Source organism: Dermacentor silvarum, chromosome 4 (assembly GCF_013339745.2).
Source record: "Dermacentor silvarum isolate Dsil-2018 chromosome 4, BIME_Dsil_1.4, whole genome shotgun sequence".
Classification (NCBI taxonomy): domain Eukaryota; kingdom Metazoa; phylum Arthropoda; class Arachnida; order Ixodida; family Ixodidae; genus Dermacentor; species Dermacentor silvarum.
In genome coordinates this window covers 174,125,066-174,133,197 of record NC_051157.2, presented here as the reverse complement: position 1 = coordinate 174,133,197, position 8,132 = coordinate 174,125,066, and the positions used below count along the sequence as shown (strand labels likewise).

The following is an 8,132-nucleotide window of genomic DNA, read 5'->3' as shown; positions in this document are numbered from 1 at the left end:
TTCATGCAGCTAATTCTTTTTTATAATGATGTGATGTCACTTGGCTGCAAGTGGCGATTACTAAAGTGACGTCGAAAAGAACTTTCATATGAGTTGTCCGTGATCTGCTGCTATGTTTATAATACAATGTAAAATTATCAGAGAGAAAGTACCGTGCAGGGCTTGTACATCATAAATTATTGTTATGTAAACACAGCCGTAGGTGAACCCATAAACGTGTAACTATCAGAGCGCCAGGAGCCCTTCTGCATCAGCATTACCGGCAACTAATAATTAAGTGCATTCTGCTTCTGCATTCTGCAACAGGCAGAGGTTTAACTTCTCTGTTAAGTATTGGATATTGATGAGCCATACGTTGATTACGAAATGGCTGAGAAAGTTAAACCTTGAAACAGATTTGGCATCATGACAAGTAGCACTTAACTGGGGAAAATGCCTGGGACGTTCGTTTATCGAATGATGAGCAATCCTAGGCACCTTTGCTAATATGTTTTTTGTTAAAACTCCTGCAAGTTACTTTGGAACTCCGCGAGTGTAATACCAAGACAGCAAATGATAACTACATAACTACCATGAAGCCCGCTAGCTTCATGGTAGCTGCTTTAGAGGTATAATCCCTCCACCTTAATCCAGTTTGCAGTGTCACGGCCACTCTTAAAAAAAAGAAAAAGGTGCGGCCTACCGCGTGCCTTGTGAAAATAGCATTGTTCTGTGAAGAACAAGGTCGCGGGTTCGAGTGCCTCCTGAGGCTCTCGTATTCTTTTTACTGGCAGCGTGAAAAATTCGTGCACCACAATTCAGTTACGCCTTATTGAACCTTTATGTTCAAAATTTGTCGCTGGCGCTCCACAGGTACTTCATAAAATAATGTGTGGTTTAGGGTCACTAAAGCGACACAATTTGAAATTTATTGTAAATATTAACCGCTCTACAAAAAATAACAACCTTCTGTGACAATTTCAATTCATTGCCTGCAATTTATTGATGGTTGAAGATGTATATGTGCGCCTTGCATCCTGTAATGCACTGATAGTAGGTAATGGGCTGGACTCAGTAAAAAATTAGGCACATTTAGTCGTATGAAAGAAAGGGTGCTCATGGTATTGGTACTCGATAAATTATAATTTGTCACTGGAGCCGAATCAAAGGTAAATACATATCCTTTGAAGTTTTAGTAGAATAACGAAAAGGCCATGGGTGTTCACCTAAACGATAGCCTACCTTCACAATGTGCACATATTGTATTAAGTAAAATGACTAGGAGGTTATTGTTATACTAAAAGATTTGATAATGTGGGCACTAGTGTAATTTTAGTAACTTATTAGTGAGAACACTACGCGCAAATCAATAGAAAAAGCCACCCTGTGCAGTATTTCTTGAGAAAGAAAAAAGGCCATAAAACATTAGTTTTCTGTATCAACAAGGGTAAGTGATGGGCTTCTGTATTTCACGTCTACCATTCATAGGCGCCGATATGGCCAGGGCAATATTTCAAGCAGGTACGCTTTCCTTTAGGTATGCCTGCCACATCCATCAGAATATATATGCGCCCTTTCTTCTCCTGCATTGCACTTCTGCAGCAAAAAATACTACGTCGTAGAAGCGTCAGAAAAAGAAATCACAGCACAAAAAATATATTGTTTTTTACGATTTTTTGTTAGAATTTATGATATTGATATGTAATTGTAAATACGATTCTTGCTGGTTACGTGAATAAAAATTGGGCAAGGCTGGGGTGAGCATCAGCTTTTACAACTATAAATATAAATTTGTAGTTGAGCGATAGATTGTCTGTGATTCTTAAATTCAGGTTTCGTGTGCCGTTTGTTTTGCACTCAGAGACGTACTGGTAGAAAAACTAGTGAGAGAAATTACTTCGTAACCAAATCGGATAAGATTCTGATGGACTGATTGGCTGTTCAACATTCAAACACAAGTGATAAAGGCTCGATACTGGGGAAGAATGAAACAGCGAATCCACAGACACTGTAATTGTCCGCCAACTCCACAACCAGGACTAATTAGTAGGCAGAAACCAGCACTCTATCCATAACCAGACACAGGCACCACATCCGTTCCAAGCATCTCGATCGCAGTGTCGCCTCGGGGCATGCTCTTCTAACTGTTGATAGTCCAGGACTGCAGAGAAATAACATGTTTACGAAACCTACTCAAGGTCGATGTGGCGTTATTTTTAACCTGCACCCAATGCACCACATACTGGTGTTCTTGCCTTTCGCCCCCATATACATGCGGCCGCGCCGTCGTAATTAGCAGCCCAATGCCAAACCAAAAACATGCATGTCATGACATTCATGTCATTAGTCCTCAGGAGTCCCTTTCGTTACACCTAAGAGACCTTAAGGCAAAAGCCTTAATCATACTCATGGCTATGACTTCGATCATCAACCTTTAGCCTTTTCATTCACATCAACAAATCTCGTGTGCAACCTTTAGCCTTTCATTCACATCAACAAATCTCGTGTGCCACGTAATCCGCACGTCTTTTCAATAAAAAAGCCGCAGCGGGGAGCCTTCGTTGGACCCACTCCCCCAATCTAGTACACACTATACACAGCATACGGCGCGCGATGACGATTTTATCGCCCTGGGACTTTAAACGGAGCATCACGGCAACGTCGATGGCAACGACGACGCCGACGGCAAAAATGAAACATTCCCATGAATCCACGTATGAAGGCAAAATTTTTGTATGGGATCGCGTATGATCTTCGCAGAATATTCGACGTGTTGCCTAAGTGGGACACCATATTTTATAGAGCAGGCGTCGAGTTGTTAACCATTCTTTCTGGTGAAGTGGTCGCCAGGAAGAGTAAATTTCTCAGACTTCCTCAACAGTGAATAAAAAGATTGTCCTACTTCATCCTTCACTTTTCTCACTTCCATCCTACTTCGTCTATCAGCATATCAATTTTTTTGGCTCATCATTACATCCGTTTCCGCGTTCGTTACAGCATTCAGGTTCCTGACGGAAACCACCTACGTGGCTCGGTTATCCATTCTGAAGAGGCTCGATTTAGAATGACTGTAGTAGGACACAAGTGCTTATGTATTACATTTCACAGACATCTTTTTTTCTCTATATCTGCATAAGTATTATACACTGCAATGTTTTAAAGATAATGTAATTAACATTCCTAGGGCATTTCCTATACTTTCCAGCAGCTATTCAGTTGTACAGCAGTATTTCTGCCAAATTTGGCGACTAGATAGTCCATGGCCTAATAGGTAGAGTATCGAGGTGCGGTGCTGACGAAACAATGCATGAAACCAGCCGTCAAGCCTCGGGTATGTGCTGCTCACCAATAAAGATCTTTGGCACCAGCTTGGGTCAGCAGGTATGTGCGGCTCTTACATGACAAAAAAGTCCTTTACAATTACCTCTGCTGCTTGGAGGAATCCAATCCGCGTCGTTCAGACATTTAATATATCTTCCCACACGCGGACTTTGTGCCGGAGACTCGAGATGAAGCAGCCTGTCCAGTGGAAGTGGAAGAGATGAGCCCAGTTGCATGCACACTAACATAACGCATCGCTACAGACCTTCAGTGCTAATCTCAATGACATCGACATTCATCGTGAGATTGGTACTGACGAATTTTTTTTATTCATGAACAAATCAGAGCTTGTTGCACTAGAAATAAGCACGTCATTTGATATTGACCAGTGCCAGGAGGGCCGACACGTCGGTGTTCTTCAGCTTGTCCATGAGCTGCTCGACTTCGGGGGGTAGCATCATCTAAATTCAAAAAGGAAAGATATTGCCGGATAATTATTCTCTCGCATCTGCACGTTTTGAATATTTTGTACACTGCACATGACTTGGGAAACAAAGTTAAAAAACGCGCAGGTGGTTTGGCATAGGTGCTAACGAAAAATCAGTCATCTACTTCGTTGAAAGCCAGTGGCATAACGACTTTGAAGAAACTCCGCTGGATTTGTCGAAGTGTGCGAAAGCTACCCCCAAATTTGAAGTTGACCCACTCCCAAGTTTCAAGTTGGGCCACCTTCGAACTTTAGTTGGGCCAACCTCAAATTTTTGTAAGGCTACCCCTAAGTTTCAAATTGGCCCACCACTAAGTATCAAGTTAGGCCACCTCCAAATTTCAAGTTAGGCAGCCCCCAAAATTCAAGTTGGGCCACTCTCACATCTAAGTAAGCCTACCCTGAAATTATAGGAAGGGTACCCCTAAGTGTCAAGTTGGCCCTCCCCCAAATTTTAAGCTAGCCTACCCCCAAAATTCACTTGAATTTTGGGGGCTGCCTAACTTGAAATTTGGAGGTGGCCTATCTTGATACTTAGTGGTGGGCCAATTTGAAACTTAGGGGTAGCCTTACAAAAATTTGAGGTTGGTCCAACTAAAGTTCGAGGGTGGCCCAACTTGAAACTTGGATTGGGTCAACTTCAAATTTGGGGGTAGCTTTCGCACACCTCGACAAATCCAGCAGAGTTTCTTGAAAGCCGTTCGTAAGTTGGCCCACCCCCAATTTCAAGTAGGGCCACCCTCAAACTTAGGTTGGGCCACCCTCAAATTTTAGTAAGGCACCCTAAGTTTCAATTTGGCCCACCCCTAAATATTAAATTAGCCAACCCCCAAATTTTAAGTTAGGCCACCTCCATAATTTAAGTTGGGCCACCCCAAAATTTTAATTGGTAGCACCCACCCACCCCTAAGTCAAGTAATCATCCCAGACTCAAATAACTGTGATGTCTGTGGATGCACTTCGAGGGCCCAACATCGTGCAATTACAATACTGTAGCGGATGAATGTACATTGGGTGCCTTGCAAAACATTAACATCTATAAGTTGTACTTGCCAAATTGATAGTCACTGTCCACTGTCAGAGCTTGCTGCTGAAGCAGTAAACGATTTCCCGGCCATACAAATTGATGAAGTACGCAGACATTATTTCCCTCTCAAATTATTCCTTGCCCTAACCTCACGGACGTATGTTAAATGTGCACTGTTTATGTTTAGCGATTATTAGAAACACTTTTGTGAACAAACACAGTTCATTCAAAAATCTAGCCAGAAATATTTTTGTCCAGCACGCACGCCACCGCGCCCAGCTTACATAAGGGACACGACCAATATCCAGAAGGCGAATGTAGTCTTGTCTACGAAATCTGTCGCCCTGGTGGATTAGGCCTGTTTCTCGTCTGGCCTCTCCATGCAGCACTTCCACAGAACAGCCAATCCGACGAGCGGCACGGCCTCGGCCAGCAACAGCACAAAGACGACGACGATTAGCAGGCCGTGCGACTGTAGTACAAGCTGAAACAGCTGCACAGGAGTGCAGTGAACACATGCAAGCAGTCGTGAGCATCAGGAACACTCAGGGCACAGCGAATGGATTTGCGCTGCATGAAGGGATGTATTGCTTGACGGAGTAAACTGTGGGACTTACTTTCACACAACGAAATCATTTGGACAGTCAGTGGAAAGACAGTCTAGAAGTATTTGACCACGAAATGAATGGGCAGCATGTGGCAGGCAGTACTCGCACGTAAAGCCTGGCAGTTAATTGTTAGTCAATTGAGCCAGATTTGTAGTAAAGGGAAATAAAAAAGAACAAATTCAAATGGCTTGCTAACTGTTGCTCTCTGTAAATAGCCTGCATACACTCAGTTGGCGAAACTGACATGTACAGGTGGGGACGAAATATTACGGGATTAACGAGCGTGCACTGTACTGAATTCTCAAGCCCTCTGACGAAGGAAGCACCGGGTGTCTAGACATGGCATTGCGCATGCGTGTCCTTTTGTGCTCGTGTGTATGCAAATACGCCCACTTCTTCCTAGCATGCTATCGGAATCGCGATTTCTGCAGATGATTACGCTAGGAGACCAGTGTCTGCTTCGGCCAGGAAAGTGGGCGGTGTATTCGCACACGTCATAGCGACATTTGCTTATTCTGATATCAGTATTGTTCTGAAGGAGAATTCTGGGCCCGAATTCACAAAAACTTCTTACGCTAGAATTTTTGGTAAAAAATAATTTTGCCCATCTGGATGCCAGACATATCATTAGCGATGGTGGCCCTCTAATGGCAAAGGGAACTTACGAAAGAAAAGCTGTGTGAATCTGGCCCCTGATGCTCCGCTGCTTCTTGAAAGGCTTAACTTTATTTGCACAGTTGAGACCCGCACAGCCGCCTTATCAACTGAACCAAGCACAAGGTTGGCAGTTATTCGGACCAGGCGAAGGTTTCTGGTTCGCTAACACTATTTCTTAAATTAAATTCTCATCTCTGACATTTCAAACCAAGATCTATGATAATGGCACGCCCGACTACGGCTTTTGACCGACTGTGGTGCTTGAGCATCTGCCCAATGCACGTTACACGGGCGTTTTTTTTTTGCAATTCGCCCGAACGAAATCCGACTGCCGCGGCCAGGATTCGATCCCACGACTTCGTGCTTAGCAGCGCCACGCCAAAGTCACTAAGCAACCAGGGTAGGTATTATGCGGTTCGATAACGGCAAATGTACAAGGCTTGTTTCATATGCGAAGATTCATTTCGGGGGCAATGTATGATGTCACTTTAGCGAAGATGTCGACATTCCTTTTCACATAAAATGCTTGTCATTGCGATACTCACGAGTTTTGGGTCAAGCTCTCCCTCTTCATTTATGCCTGCGAAATGAGAGAGTGAGAGAATGATACACAAAAGGCGTCATATAAAGAAAATCAAAAGCGGTCAAACAAAGAACGTTGCTGGAAACAGCGTTTCGTCACGTGGTCGTGACTTCCTCACGACACTAGCTGCTCTCATTAGTAACGTTTACGTTCAGGTGGAACACCGTCCCCCGACATTAAATGGCGGAGGACGAGCACAATAAACTGGCGCAAGTGGGGCAAGAGTACCAGAAGTGTTAAAAAGGAAAAGACCATGCAGTATCGGAAGTACTCGGGGTCTGTTTGCTGACTCATAGCCTCATTCGAATGCAGCTGCGGCGTTCGAGCGCATTCCTGGCTGGCTGGTTTTGAAGTCGCCACCCTCCACCTTAACTCTGGCTTCGCCTTAACTCGATTCGTATTACGCGGTTTTGATTTCTTCGTTATTGCGCCTTATTTTTACTATGCCTGAGCCACATATTTTCTTATCGTTTTCGGGGAGAGCTACGACTGCCGTGGGGTTCACAACGTCTGTTCGCAAGTGTGGATTCTGTTTTTCTTGCCACCGTTTCCCGAACGAACCTACAGCAGCATCTTAACTAAATACAAAATCCACATTTTGCCATTCTTTCGTCTGTTGAACGTCTACACCAGTATTCTCAAACGGTGCCTCGACTCGAAGCTCTTCCTCCATTGAACAGAGTTGAACACACGCGCCGTACCTCGACTGATGAAGATGCTAGCCTCTTCAAGAATTGCCATGTGGGATCATGGAACACGGTGACCACACTTTTGGAGCAGTGGCACTGCTACATACTTTCTTGGGGAGTCTAGGGGGAGTGTTGGGGAGTGTTGTAACGTTCCTAGAATACCGGTGTTAGACGTTTGCTCTACCTACGCTGCGCAAGAGCTTGTCCTTCCACACCCCCAATTAGCAGTAGGGAGTGAACTGTGAGTTACAAGTGCATTACCGTTACTATGGCGGGTGCAAGTCCCGCTGTGAAAACGGTGTCTCCACCACCATATCTTTTTCGGCTACTTCTGACCACCTAACGTCTCTATCTTCCAGTGAAGTACCGCCTTAATTAGATTAGATTATATTAGATTGGACAGATTGAGGGACGGACGGATGTACAGACGGACAGACAGAAAACATTGGCAGTCATAAAGATGAATTATTTGCTTTTGAAAGTTCTTCAATACGCGTCGTTTGAATTCCATCCTTGTTTAAACGACGTCTGTAAAAGCACTTCTACAGAAATACAAAACACTGGGAAGGTAGTGGTGTAGTAAGGATGTTTATTTATTTTCCTATGGAATAATGTCGTTTTTTTTCTCACTCTCTTTAAATCCAAAGTGGTTTAGTCTCGTTCAGAAGCATCTAGCGCTGCTTCTGACCTTCGCAAGCAGCATTATGCAACACTTCTTTTTTATTATGGCCACACAATTCAGACCTTGTTTTTTTTTGCCGGGTATACCTTTGTCGGGTGC

The 8,132-nt window shown here is 43.9% G+C and overlaps 1 long non-coding RNA gene across 1 annotated transcript; it reads right to left on the bottom strand.

Annotated features, from left to right (window-relative positions):
- Nucleotides 1-3,646: 3,646 nt before the first annotated feature.
- Nucleotides 3,647-6,661, bottom strand: LOC125944848 (uncharacterized). The gene is made up of 3 exons (XR_007466552.1): nucleotides 6,625-6,661; nucleotides 5,099-5,307; nucleotides 3,647-3,761 (listed from the first exon to the last, which is right to left on the bottom strand). It is a non-coding gene; the product is annotated as an uncharacterized LOC125944848 (long non-coding RNA).
- Nucleotides 6,662-8,132: the final 1,471 nt, after the last annotated feature.